This window comes from Acomys russatus, chromosome 2 (assembly GCF_903995435.1).
Source record: "Acomys russatus chromosome 2, mAcoRus1.1, whole genome shotgun sequence".
NCBI classification, from domain to species: Eukaryota; Metazoa; Chordata; class Mammalia; order Rodentia; family Muridae; genus Acomys; species Acomys russatus.
Window position 1 is genome coordinate 10,286,332 of NC_067138.1, and position 13,147 is coordinate 10,299,478.

Consider the following 13,147-nt stretch of genomic DNA (forward strand, 5'->3'; position numbering starts at 1 on the left):
TGTGTTACTCAGGTCTTCCAGTGACTGATAGAGAACAACACAAGCAGAAATGTTATTTATTTTGGTTCACCGTTTTGGTCCATGTACTTGGGCAGAACATCACAGCCCTAGCAGTGTCTGGTGGCAGCTAGGATGCAGAGGGAGAAAGAAGGACTGTGGACCATGTATGACTTTCAGAGGCATCCTCCACAGAACCCAGCTCCTCCTACTAGGTCCCACCTCTGAAAGTTTCCACCACATTCCATAGTAGAGCTAGTCACTGGGAGCCATGTCTTGAGCACACAAAACAGTGGTTTTAGAACTAAGGAACCAAGCCATAATTTATTTCTGAGACAGGATCTTGATCGATATTCCTGGCCACCACAAGCTTATGGTCATTTCATAGTGCAAAATCTTAGCTCCAGAAGCCCCTATACCTTCACAGTTCCAACAGTGTTTAAAGGTGCAGTTTCCGGTTTCTGCCAAATCTTCAGCTTCACCGTCACTGCACTATGCACCAGGTGCTGCTCACCTGTATGCCGACGCAGTCACTCGTCGCCTGACCTCTCGGGCTTTCCTTTGACGTGTGGATGCATTGCATATTCCTTCAACACCAGCATCATGTGGGTACCATGAAGGCACAGCTCCAGTTTGAGCAGTAGAAGAGCCCGTTAGAGCCCAGTGCCTGTGTCCTCTCAGTGCCTGCACACCTGGTTATGATGAAATAAACACTCTGAAAACAGCTCCTGCGGCTCTGTGCTAGGAAGGTGTGCTAGTAAGCTGTCCAATGGAGGCCTTTACTCTTTCACACCCTTAAGCTTACGGTCTGCTCAACTTCTGAAATGCCAGCCCTACCTTCACACAAGCTTTTCTGACAAAATGCCACAGACTAAAATTTCCTCCACCAGAGTGATTAGTCTTCTTTACATTCCGCTTTCTAAAACGTCTTAGGACATGGGCAGATGGAGACAGATGTGACATAGATGGTCTCCAGTTTATTTCCAATAAAGAAACCTCCCATCACGGTCAAGGCTACACAAATAAACCCTGTCTTGAAAAACAAAAACAAACAAACAAACAAACAAAAAGAAACCTCCCATCTCCACCTAAAAGCTTATGAGCAATTTTTATTGAAGTTTTGTTTGTTTGTTTTCGTCTTTTACTGCTGCTTTTCTGCCAGTGTTCATGGCTTGTGCATTCCCACCGGAATTCACTACTAACCTCAGCTGACAGAATCCTAGTTCCATTGGCCTAAAACACCAAACTCTTCCCAACCTGACCTACAAGTCAGTTGCATGGGTTTAAGAAACCCTGGGCCAGGTTTAATCATACCAACAAACCAATTTTCTGTACTAATTTTTTTCCACGGTGTGACCAAACCATCCAAGAGGACAACCTGATGGAGAAACTAACTCTTTATTTCAGGGGTATGCACCCATAGTCACATGGCCCCATCCACTTGAGCAGAACATGGTGGTGAAGGCGGAACTTTGCAGGGGCGCTTCCTTCTTCCCTTCATGGCAGCTTGAAAGGAGAGAGGGCAAGGCACTTGGGGCCAGATATAAGTTTCAAAGTCACACTACCCAGTGACTGACTTACTTCCTCCAGCTAGGCTCCACCTCCTTACGTTTCCACCCCCTCTCAAATAGTGTCGCCATTGGGGGTTGGCCAAGCATTCAGCATATGACTCATGGAGGACGTTTTATATTCAAGCCACACCAGTATTATTATGAGTCAGGTCATAGTTCCTGCTCAGCGTCTTTCATCCAGCATTTTCCTTGCTACATGCATCATACTGTTGCGTTGTTCTCTAGCTACCGTGAGCCTTCCATGGTACAAATGCCATAATTTTGTATGGACATTATTTATGGGCACATGGGCAGTTTTTACTCTTTATTTATTATGAATGGTGTTTCCATAACCATTGTAGTCCATTCTTTTGGTGAGCATACTTAGGCATTCAAGCTGGATTTTTCTGTCATAAAGAATGGATATGTTCATCTTGGGAAATCCAAAGTCTTTCTATATACCTGCCCTCGTCTGACTCTGATTTCAATTTTATTGAATGTGAGGAGTAAAAAAAAAAAAAAAATCCTACTTGTTTTTTGACTAACTTTATTTCTTTCTTTCCTCCTGTCTTAAAGTGTCTGTGTTCTGAGGGGCAATGAGAGTTTCTGCCAAGTCCAGAGAAAAGTTCCAGGATGAAAGAAAGGGGAAAATTGGCGTGTAGGAGAGAGCAGTAGAATAATTAATTGACTGAAGTTGTTATGCAAGACTGAGCCTCCAGGCTCTAACTTTTGTTCTCTGTCCAAGTATTTTTTTTTTTTTTAATTTAACTTCTGTGCCCCAGTCAAGATTTGAGCCAAACTCAATTCTTTCTTTTCCAAAAGCTTTCCAACTTCTCAGCTTGCTGTAGACTATGGATCTCAGAGTTGCCTACACATTGGTGGAGTGGACCTAGAGAATCCAAGTCTAACCTTTTTGGTTTGTTCTCCTGTGGAATAATAGTATTAGTGACTGAACTGGCCTGCATTTTGGATGGTGGCAGATTGGTTAACACACCTCGGAGGGGTGTCTGTTGCCTAATCTGTGCATGTTGCATCACACCTGTAAGTGAAGGAGTTTAACCAGCAGCTTTCTTGTGTAGGTGCTGGGCAGCTAGGCCGATAACAAAATAAGAGACCTTGTATTTTTTTTTTCATGAAATCTCATTGATCTTGATCTTAAAAAAAAAAAAAAAAAGAATCCACAAACTAACAGCTTTCTGAGGGCCGTCTTTCTAACCACTTTGCAGAACGTTGGGCTTGTCAGATGTGAAGACAAGTTCTGCGAAGCTCCCTGGAAGGAAGCAGGCCTTGCCTGTGGCTGGGGGCAGCTGCCTGAGAACACGTGACTGCACTCTGGCCACACAGTTCACCTGTCAGCCAGCATGCGGAGCCTCATTTCCTCCAGGTAGGGAAAGCCAACCCTGGAGCCTTCAACAGCACTTCCAGAGCCATTTGTAATATAATTCCCTGGGGCTGGGGGCCTCCTGGATATGACAGCACACAGGCTGAATTCTCTCAGCACAACCTACGATAAAATAACTTCTCCACTGCGCGTTTATCTCTACGGTTGTGACTCTTGCATCTCTCAAGTGTTTAATGCAACATTTATATAGCTCAGCAACTGGCCAACTAACTGTAAAAGAGACTCATGAAGCAAGGCTGGTAAAATGTGTCAAAAGTGAGAGACCCTAAAGTCTGGGACACTGTGTGTGCTTGGGACAAATACAGGAAGCAGTACATATTCTGATGTGTAAGTTTTATCTATTCTATGTTGGCCCTATGCTTGATGTTCAATGTGCCTATAGCATCATCGTCTTCAAGAAGAAGCTGGAATGCTCAGACCCTGCGAGTAACAATATAAACTATGAGAGCTGTTATAGAAAACAGTGTGAAGGCTCCTGCAACATCTATCGACATCTGAGTCAGAATTTGTATCCAAAGGATTCAAATTGTCAGGTCAAAGATACACCTGCATTTCAATACTTGGTCAGGCAAATAGTTGGCTGGTACCCTGCAGTCACCCTAGATCTCCGGAGGATGACTGGGTAGAGGGATGCAATAGAGTACAACTGCCTAAAATGCTGACACTTCAGACACATACACAGGGTCACAGCTCATTACATCTCAAGTGAAATAAGCCAGAAGATAAAAGCATGTTCTCCATTGGGTGTGACAATAGATTTGGTCTCAGATAAAGAATATTTTACAGTAGACTAGAATACTAGAGGAAAGTACAGAGAGAGGACATATACAGTGGGTGCAGAGGTGTTTCTGGGTAGAAGGAACAACTTCTAACATTTTGTAATATGTTAGAATAACTAACTGTGTCTACAAATCAAATATTTCATGTTAATAGAAAGGAGTTTTGAATATTCTCCACACAAAGACGTGATAGATAGATGAAGTGACAAACAAGTATGCCATGCTGATGACACATTGTATTGTAGTGTCACTCAGTTCCCCAAACTTATGTGCAATTACAATATGTCAATTAAAAATAAAAATACACTTTACGAATATGATGTCTGTGCTGGAGATGAAGGCACATGTGTGTAATTCCAGAATTTGGGAGGTAGACGCAAGAGTGTAAGGAGTTCGTAGACAGCTGCTGCTGTGTAGTGAGTTTGAGGCCAGCCTGCATTACAGGAAACCTTGTTTCAACAAAGTCTGGCTCAGCCTGATGTCATGAGGCCTGATGACCTGAACTCAAGCTCCAGAAGCCACATGAAGGAAGGAAAGAACTGACTCTAAAATTGTCCTCTGATTTCTGCTTGTGCAGCATGATGGCCAGTCACACACACACACACACACACACACACACACACACACACACACACACACACGCTCATGAGCTCACACACACACACAAACACATGTAAATATATCTCTGATATGTTTTTTCTGCCTTAAACAATGAATATGTCTTATCCCTCTTTAGATAAGCATTTCCTATGCAGCTGCTGACTTGAAACTAAAGGTATTTCAGTTAGAAAGCAGCAGTCTGAATCATTGTGTAATGACCTTGTGGCAAATTTGCACAGATGTTTTTTATGAGCAAATTCTTATCAGTATTTTGAATGAACATCTTACTCTTTCCCATAAATTTCAAGAGTCCCAGGGGAAAGTACTTTACATTTACAATTGGCCACATTCCTATTTACACGAGATTTTCTTGTTGATTAAACACACACACACAGGCACATGTATACACACACACATGCATACACACACACACACACACACACACACGCACAAGCACACATCCCTATGCTGGAATCAATGACTGAAACACCACTAAAGACCAGAGATGAAATTCACTGTAGTCATGGGCTTGAGTTAAGAAAAGAACCAAACATTTGTTACTTCTCTGTGGCCAAGTTTTGTCCTACTCTGTCTAGTTTTAGTTGAAAAGCTTCCGTTTCAATCACAGAAACCAATCCATACCTACCTTAAGGTAAAGGGGCCCTACCCTGATCTCTGCAAACATCTCCTCCAGTCTTAACATTTGCAGTCTTACAGGCCTGACTATTGACGTCCTCATAGAAACATAGTATTTTGTTTTTTCTGTAAGCCTTCTGATACGGCAAAGATGTATTACTAAAATACCGCTGTGGAAAAGCCTTTCTGTCCAGTGACATACTTCTTCCAGCCAGACCACAACAAAGAGTTCCACCAACTGGAAACCAAACATCTCAACATGTGAGCCCCTGGGGGCCTTTCTTAGTCAAACTACCTCAGACCTCAGACTGAAATTTAGAGTGTCGATGGTTTCTATCCAAATCTCTCTTTGTCTACAGTAAAGGGATAAAGATGGGCTGAAGCTATGACTCTGTCATTGTGAGCTTGCATATATAAGATCCTTCAGATGGTTGACTCTCTGCCTTCCCATGCAAGAATGGCTTGATAATGCTCCTCTCGCAGATGTGTGTGATTATTTATTTATTTATATTTATGTGGTGTGTGTGTGTGTGTGTGTGTGTGTGTGTGTGTGTGTGTGTGTGTGTTTGAGTGAAGTTATGTACATAACATGCATGCAGGATCCCTCAGAAGTCAGAAAAGGGAGCCAAGTCCCCTGGTGTTACAGGTGGCGTGAGCCTTCCCATGAGTACTAGGAACTGAACCTAGTCACTATGAGAACAAAACAATAAGTAGTCTTATCCACTGGGCCATCCTTTTAACCTTCATTTATTATTTAAGTACATAAATTAATAGACCCTCAGTAGAGAAGAATATAATTATTATAAAGCTAATGATGGTTTTTTGTTTTTTTTTTAAATATTGGCTGGCAGACAGTAACATCTATCCCTAAGAATTTTATTTGGTACCTTCAAAGCTACCATTCTTAAGGAAAGAGAGATCCTTCGGCCTCAACCTGGAATACTGTTCATTTTTCTACTTTTGAAGTAATTAAAGAGAGCAGAGAGATGGTGAATAACTCTGGGTTGGATCCTCAGGATCATGCGCTTCCAAAAGGAAAATGATTAAATGTTTATCTTAAAAAGAAACACATAGTCATGAAGAGAGTTCCCACATATCTCCTTATGGGAAAGCCATAAACTCCTGTTTCTTCTTCCCTCTTGGGCATAGGAAATATGTTTGCGGTGGCCCTGGGCCAGTGCTCTTGATTCCATATAAGGAAGAAAGATGAAATCGAGCTCTCGAGAATTCTGGCTGTCCTTTTCATATCTAAATATGTGTAGCTTATTTTTCACAGATATCTGAGCTAATATATTTATTGGTCATATGTATAATTCCTCAAGACCATTGCCTTAAGTGAAGACTGGCATGTCAATCAGAGAAGGTAAAAAAAAAAAAATAGAGAGCAAAGGCAGGCCGGATAAGTGGAAGCCTTGTTGGTGTTAGTCCTTCCCGGATTGAGTGAGAGAGAGGAGGGATTTATAGTAGTGAACCTTACACTCCACAGGGAGTAAACACCAATTATCACTGCAGCCTGTAAGTCATCGGGTAAGCACCCCCAAAGCTATGAACAGAAACAGACAGAAGTATCATTGCAGCAGAGGGGAACAGTCAATCATGTCTTCAAAAATAGATAAGGATGTAAAAACTTCAGATTCTATGAAACAATTACAAATATTGGCTCTTAAATTTTGCTGCCCAAATAAGCAATTAATAATAGGTGTGGCAGTGCATACATACAACCCTGGCGCTCAGAAGCAACATTGTGAGTTTGAAAACAGTCTGGGATACCTAATAGCCTAGTTACATACATACGCGCGCGCGCACACACACACACACACACACACACACACACACGAACCCAGATAACCAAATGATAAAAAGGTAGAAACTCATGATATTTCACAAAGCTATAGAAAAATACAGAATTCTCTGAGGTGACTGAAATGAAGCAAAAACTTACTACAAAGCAAGTTAGACAAAAGCTAAGAGGCTGGGAGCTGGCTTAGTGGTTTTGACACTGACCGCTCTTCCAGAGGACCAGGGTTCAAGTCTCAGCACCCACATGGCAGGTCACAAGTGTTTCTAACTCCAGTTCCAGGGGATCTGACACTCTCACACAGACATACATGTGGGCAAAACATCAGTGCATATAAAAATAAAGACAAAATTAAGCTAATATTCACCTTTGCCAGAAAAACGTTATACAAGATATCAGAAACTATGTGGTGATTCCAAAATGTGCCCTAAAAAAGTATTTGTCTTAAAACTTACAGCGCTAGATCAAATGAAAAGAATAAATGAAATATATGTCAATTTAAAAATTAAAACTAAAGAGAATATAAAACATTTAATAATAAAGATAAGTGAAAGAAATTATTAATATAAATGAGAAGCTAATACATTTCAAAGAGAAAGCAAGCAGGTCAAAGCTCTTATTACTTATGAAAATACCAAACCCATAATTTATAACTTGAAGAAAAAATGACAGCCAATTGTGCTAACAAAGAAATGAAAATGACAGTATAATAGTGAACACAAAGACGTAAGTGCTATCAGTCATTTATCCTTAACTCTATTAGCCCATATTTTTAAAAATAAAAGTAAGCATGGAAAATGCAACTTATTAAGAATGGATCCCTGAAAACTAAAAATTCTTGAAGTGTAATTACACAAAAATGAGAAAATTGTCAGCTGAGCACAGTGGCACGTGCTGTTAATGCCAGCATTCAGGGAGGCAGAGGCAGGCGGGTTGCTATGAGTTCTGGTCTACAATGCGAGTCCAGAAGAGCTAAGGCTACCTTGTCTCCGAAAAAAGAAAATGAGAAAATCGTCAAATTACACCCCACTTTATGCTCACAAAGTAGCACTCACTCCAGCGTTTGGGAAACAGATACATCCAAAGACATGACACTGCTTTAAAATGTTAACCTAGTGATTATCAGCATAGTGTAGGGAACTTGATGAAGAAATATTTGAGCTATTGAAACATTATTGAGGAAACAGAATTGGTAGTATTGACAACTTTTCCATAATTGTTTTTCTAGAAGTAAAAATTTCAGCCTCATATACTTTAGAAGGTAAATTGTATCAACCATCCAGGAAGCACATGTAATGGAAAAACTATTTAGAGAGAATAATGGAGAAGTCGAAACTATTTCCCAGGGCCTGGAGAGATGACTGTCAGCAAAGTGCATGAAGATTTGCATTTCCGCCCCAGAACCTATGTAAAAAGCTGGGCAGGACAGCGCACACTAGGGATCCTGGTGCCAGAGACAGGGGCACAGAGCATCCCTCAGGCTCCCTGACCTGAGTGAGCGAGTTCTTCCAGGACCCAAAGGAAGGGTGACCTCTGCTTAGACATGCACGTGCACCCAGACATTCCTGAGCATGCGCAAACGCATACTTGCACACACATAAATTGAGAGGAAGTCTTTTCTAGCTGTTGGGGTTAACAAATGTTCAAACAGTAAAGAAAGCATGTACCAAAGACTCCTTTTACAGGTGAGTTTGATAAGTGTATCACCTGACATATTTTTAGTGATTTAAATCTAGCAATGCATATATATATAGTATAACAGCTGTGTATGTATATATATTAATCATTATTATTAAATTGGGTTCATCAGAAAACAGTTAATTTAGTATTAGAACATTTGTTTGTTTTGCATGTTAATGTATGGTCATGCCACTGATGGCAGAGTTCAAAACAAATTCATTGGATAGAAATTCTCTCTCTCTCTCTCTCTCTATGTGTGTGTGTGTGTGTGTGTGTGTGTGTGTGTGTGTGTGTGTGTGTGTTTGTCTGTGTAGATATATAGAGCCACAGCTTGAAAAGGATGAAGAGTCAGGGAGCAGGAAAGTTTTTGAGGTCCTGCACCATCCTGCCAAGTCACTCCTCTGTCCTTATGTAATCCATCCAGCTCACTGTCCTCTTGCTATTCCTGTGAGTGAAGCTCCCACCTCAGGGCCTTTCGTTTGCTAGCCCTTCAGCCCAAAGCTCTCCTCCAAAGTCCCTGGAATGGCTGACGTGGCATCATTGCTAAAATCTTTTTCTGGGGTAGCCTTCTCCGAACACTGTATTTTAAAACTTGATAAAGTTTCTCTCTCTGCTATTTTGCCACTCTCTTCGTTTTCTTTTCGTTTACTTTCTTGCCATGTCTTCTTTGTTTATCTGCCCCATCCTTTGATAATATAAATTTTTATCATGATAGGGATTTTAATAATTTTTATTCACTACTGAATCCCCTGGCCCTTGAATGTTGCCTGGAACAGAGGAAGCCCTCAATGGCTAGTTATTAAATTGAAGAAGAAACTGACTATGCAGAAAATCTGGAAGACTCTGCTATTTGGCTGAGTAAAAGGTTTGCTTGTTTGTTTTGTTTTGTTGTTGTTTTTTTAAAACAAGATCCATACTGGGTGCCACTGGAGTTCCAAATAGACGAGAAAACACAATATGACAAATCTGTACATTTTTCCTGAAGTGACATGCATTTGAAATGCTTAGAATTTTTTTAAGTAAACACTGAAAGTTTGTAAAAACTGTGAAAGAAAACTGAAACCCATGTGTAAATGCACCGTGTGTGACCTTGGCTAAACACTTTAATATGCTCTAGATTTCTCTCTTTACCAGAGTCATCTCCAAGAGGAAGGCAAATCCAACAAAACCTCCTAAGGGTTGTTTTTGTGGGAATTTGACAAGGTTTTAACATGTAATGGCAGGCAAATGTGTGTAAGTAGTGAAAACACTCATGAACAACATGGGAGGAGGCCCCTCAGAGTCACTGTGAACAGATGTCCTGTCCAATGTCACTGGAGAGTGACTGATTAAGGTGGTGTGGTTTGGTGGCAGTGGAGAGATGGACAGGTAGTATAGAATTGAGAAGAGTCTGAGCACAGACTCACACATCTGTGGAAAATGGATTCACGATGTGATCAGTGAATCAAGGGTCTGTTTAACATTATCGGTATTTTTCTTGATAATTGTGTTTCGTGTATATTGTTAAAGAAAACCCTGAAGGGCTTGTAATAATTAAACTGTTTCTCTAGCCCATTCCCTCCCTCCCTCCCTCCTTCCCTCCCTCCCTCCTTCCCTCCCTCCCTCCCTCCCTCTCTTCCTCCCTCCTTCCCTCCCTCCCTCCCTCTCCTCTGTGTGCTCTCTGGCAGAGTTTCATGTAACCCAGGCTAACTTCAAATTCACTGTTGCTGAAGATGGCTTTGAACTGCTGACACACCTGTCTCTATCTCCCCGTTGCTAGGTTACAGGCAGTCGCCACCATACTCTTGGCTTCGTGCCTGCTGTGTTGTGTCCCCATACCTCTAAAGTTATCTCCTAAATATTCTTCAGCTTTCCATGATATTTGAGTCTTCAGCCAACGGGAGCAGATTTTGCGCCTGATATTAAGCATGCATTTTTCTACAGGGAAAGTCAGCTGCTTCAGTCTGATCGCCAACGATGAATCTGTCATCACTTGGATTTTTCTATATTTCTGAGTGTTTCCTGGGATCTCAGTTCTGGCTTGTGTGAATATGAAAAAGATGTCCAATATCATTATTCACAGAAATGCAAATCAAATCATTTCAAATTCCTCATGTTGGCCAAATGAAAGCTGCCAATGGCGGTGGGCTTTTGTGTAGACACAGAAGCACAGCTATTGGAGGAATGCCCATGGAGCTCTTTCAGAAAAATGTAACAGCGCTATCCTAAATTTGAACTCTGGGATGCGGCAATGCAGCTCCCTGAGCATGTTCTTCAAAAGAATTCTTGCTCACACGTATACCACAGTGCATATGCTATGATTTCCAGGATGGCCAGAGGTACATAGTTACAGAGTTACCCTGCCTCAAAACAGAGTAAAGCAACAACAATAAAAAGTGAGCCGGGTATGGTGTTGCATAATGCCAGAGCCCAAAAGAGTGAAATCTGTCTCTAATATCAAAGAAAAAAAAAAAAGCCACCAAAAAAAAAAAAAAAAAAAAAAAAAAAAAACAAAAAACAAAAACAAAAAAAAACAAAAAAACAAAAACAAAAACAAAAAAACCAAAAAAAAAACCAAACAAAAAACCTCAGACAGACATTTGTGTGTTTCTATATATCATAGCTTAGTTCTACAACCAACACACTAAATTTATTGTTCCACTTCAAAAGACACAAGCCTCCTCTTGCCTCTATGTGATTGGAGTAGGTCTCACAATCTCTTAAATCACCCTCATTTTTAAAGCTGGGCTTTCAAAGAACTACTCAGAGACAGCTGTCCCACGGGCACGTCTCGTCTCACCGTTTCTCTTTTCTCCGCAACTGTGGCTACGTCATGACCAACCTCATAAAATTATCATGCCCAAGGTATGTGACGTATGTTAGCTCTAGGACAGATTAAACCGCCAGAGAACATTATACTCTCTCCTCTGCCTTTCTTTCTGACTCAACACAGCTAATGCTGACCTCTGGTGTCCACAGTAGCTGAGAAACTGCTTGAATCAGCTCATTTGGGTCTGGCAACCATCAGCCCATCTCTGCCCATCTGACAGCTATCTCAGGCCCCCTGCAGAAGCGAAGAGAACCTCATTACCCCTTCTCGCCCCGTGTGGCAAACACAACAAAGCAAAAAATAATTACGAATTCTGGGTCCAATCACATGTTACCCACAGCTCAGCGCTTGGTATTTATAAATGTGCTGATCTGTGATCAGGTCCTAATCTGGTTCTTTTCTATATAAAGAAAATTATCACAATAAATTCAATGAGTGTCCATGAGAACTGCACAAATCACAAAGCTTTTGTGTGTGTGTGTGTCTATTTAGAAGCCACAATGCCCTGCTTGATAAACTAGCTTTGCTAAGCAGTGGACGAACATCTGAATTTAGAATGAGGGACGCCTCCACTTGGCTCATAATGAATATGAAACCGGTCTCAATTCCTAGAGAGTTCTTCATCTGTTTAAATCAAGCAGGGTCTTTTCTCTAGAAAAAAAAATTTAAAGAGCAGAACAGCATTTACTGCCTCTACCCTTATTGTTTATCTCTGGGGAATTATGCAGAACTAGTGATGGGGCCCTGTTAGGACAAATAGCTCAGCACTGAAGACTAAAAATGAACAAGCCAGTAACTACGTATCAGTAGAAGCTGTCTCCACATATCAGTAGAAGCTGTCTCCACATGTCTCCACTGGGTCTCCATTTCAGTAAATTCCCTTTGTTCTTTCTCCAGCATCTTATGCAGGGGTCAGGCCTTGCCTGGCAGCCGGCTTAGCAGCTGGATAATGGAGAGGAACGGTTGGCGCCAGATTAGAATATCAAATGGAAGTTTCTGAAATTTAGTAGGTTTTTTTTCTGGTTTAATTGTGTACCTATGTAAAGGCTAAATTATGTCAGGACTTTTGCTTCAACAAACACCGCTCACTAATATGTGTCATAAATGGCATAAAATCCACTCGCTGGCAGAGAGACTGGAAAAGAGGGAGTTCTGTTTGGACACATGTTACTACTCACACAAGGGAGTTAGTTGCCAAGAGTCAGCCAGCTCCCGGTAGCCGGGCTTTTTGTCCAAGCATGTCGCCAGGGTTCCTCACCTCACCAGGATGCTTCTTTGATTGTGAAGATCTTCATGGGGCAATTATTGATTTAAACAACCCTTGCTTCATAACAGGGCAAGAAGCTAATGCTTATGCTTGTTGGTCCGCAAAGGATGTAAGAGGCCCTTAGGACAGTGCTGTGGGAGAAGGGAAGGGCTTGAGGACACAGTTTTTTCCCGATGTGTTTTTGCCTGGGGTTAGCTGACAGTACTCGCTTGTTTCCCAAACTCTCCAGCCTTTGTAGTGCTTCCCAGGAGGCTCCAGCCCTCCTTGGCACAGGAGGATCAGTTTTGATCTTAGAAAGGCAACGGTTCAGCATGTCCGCCCCGTGCCACGAGGTCAAACATACCTGTGCCTTTCTGCCTCTCCTCTAGCCTGCTCATCTTACCCAGCTCTACTTTTTCTGACTTCATGATCCTTTAGGCCTCCCTGATCTAGAGCATTCCATGTCCATTGCAGTCTCAGGACCTCAGAGCTGTTTCCCTCTCCCTCCACTTCCCAAACTACGCCTCCTTCATGGGTATCACTCCACTGCCGTTCTCTCTGTGTGTCTTTACTCCATGGCTCCCCAGTGACAAATCAGCAAGCGATTTAAAGTTCCCAGCTCACATTTCCTTCTATTGCCGGCTACATCC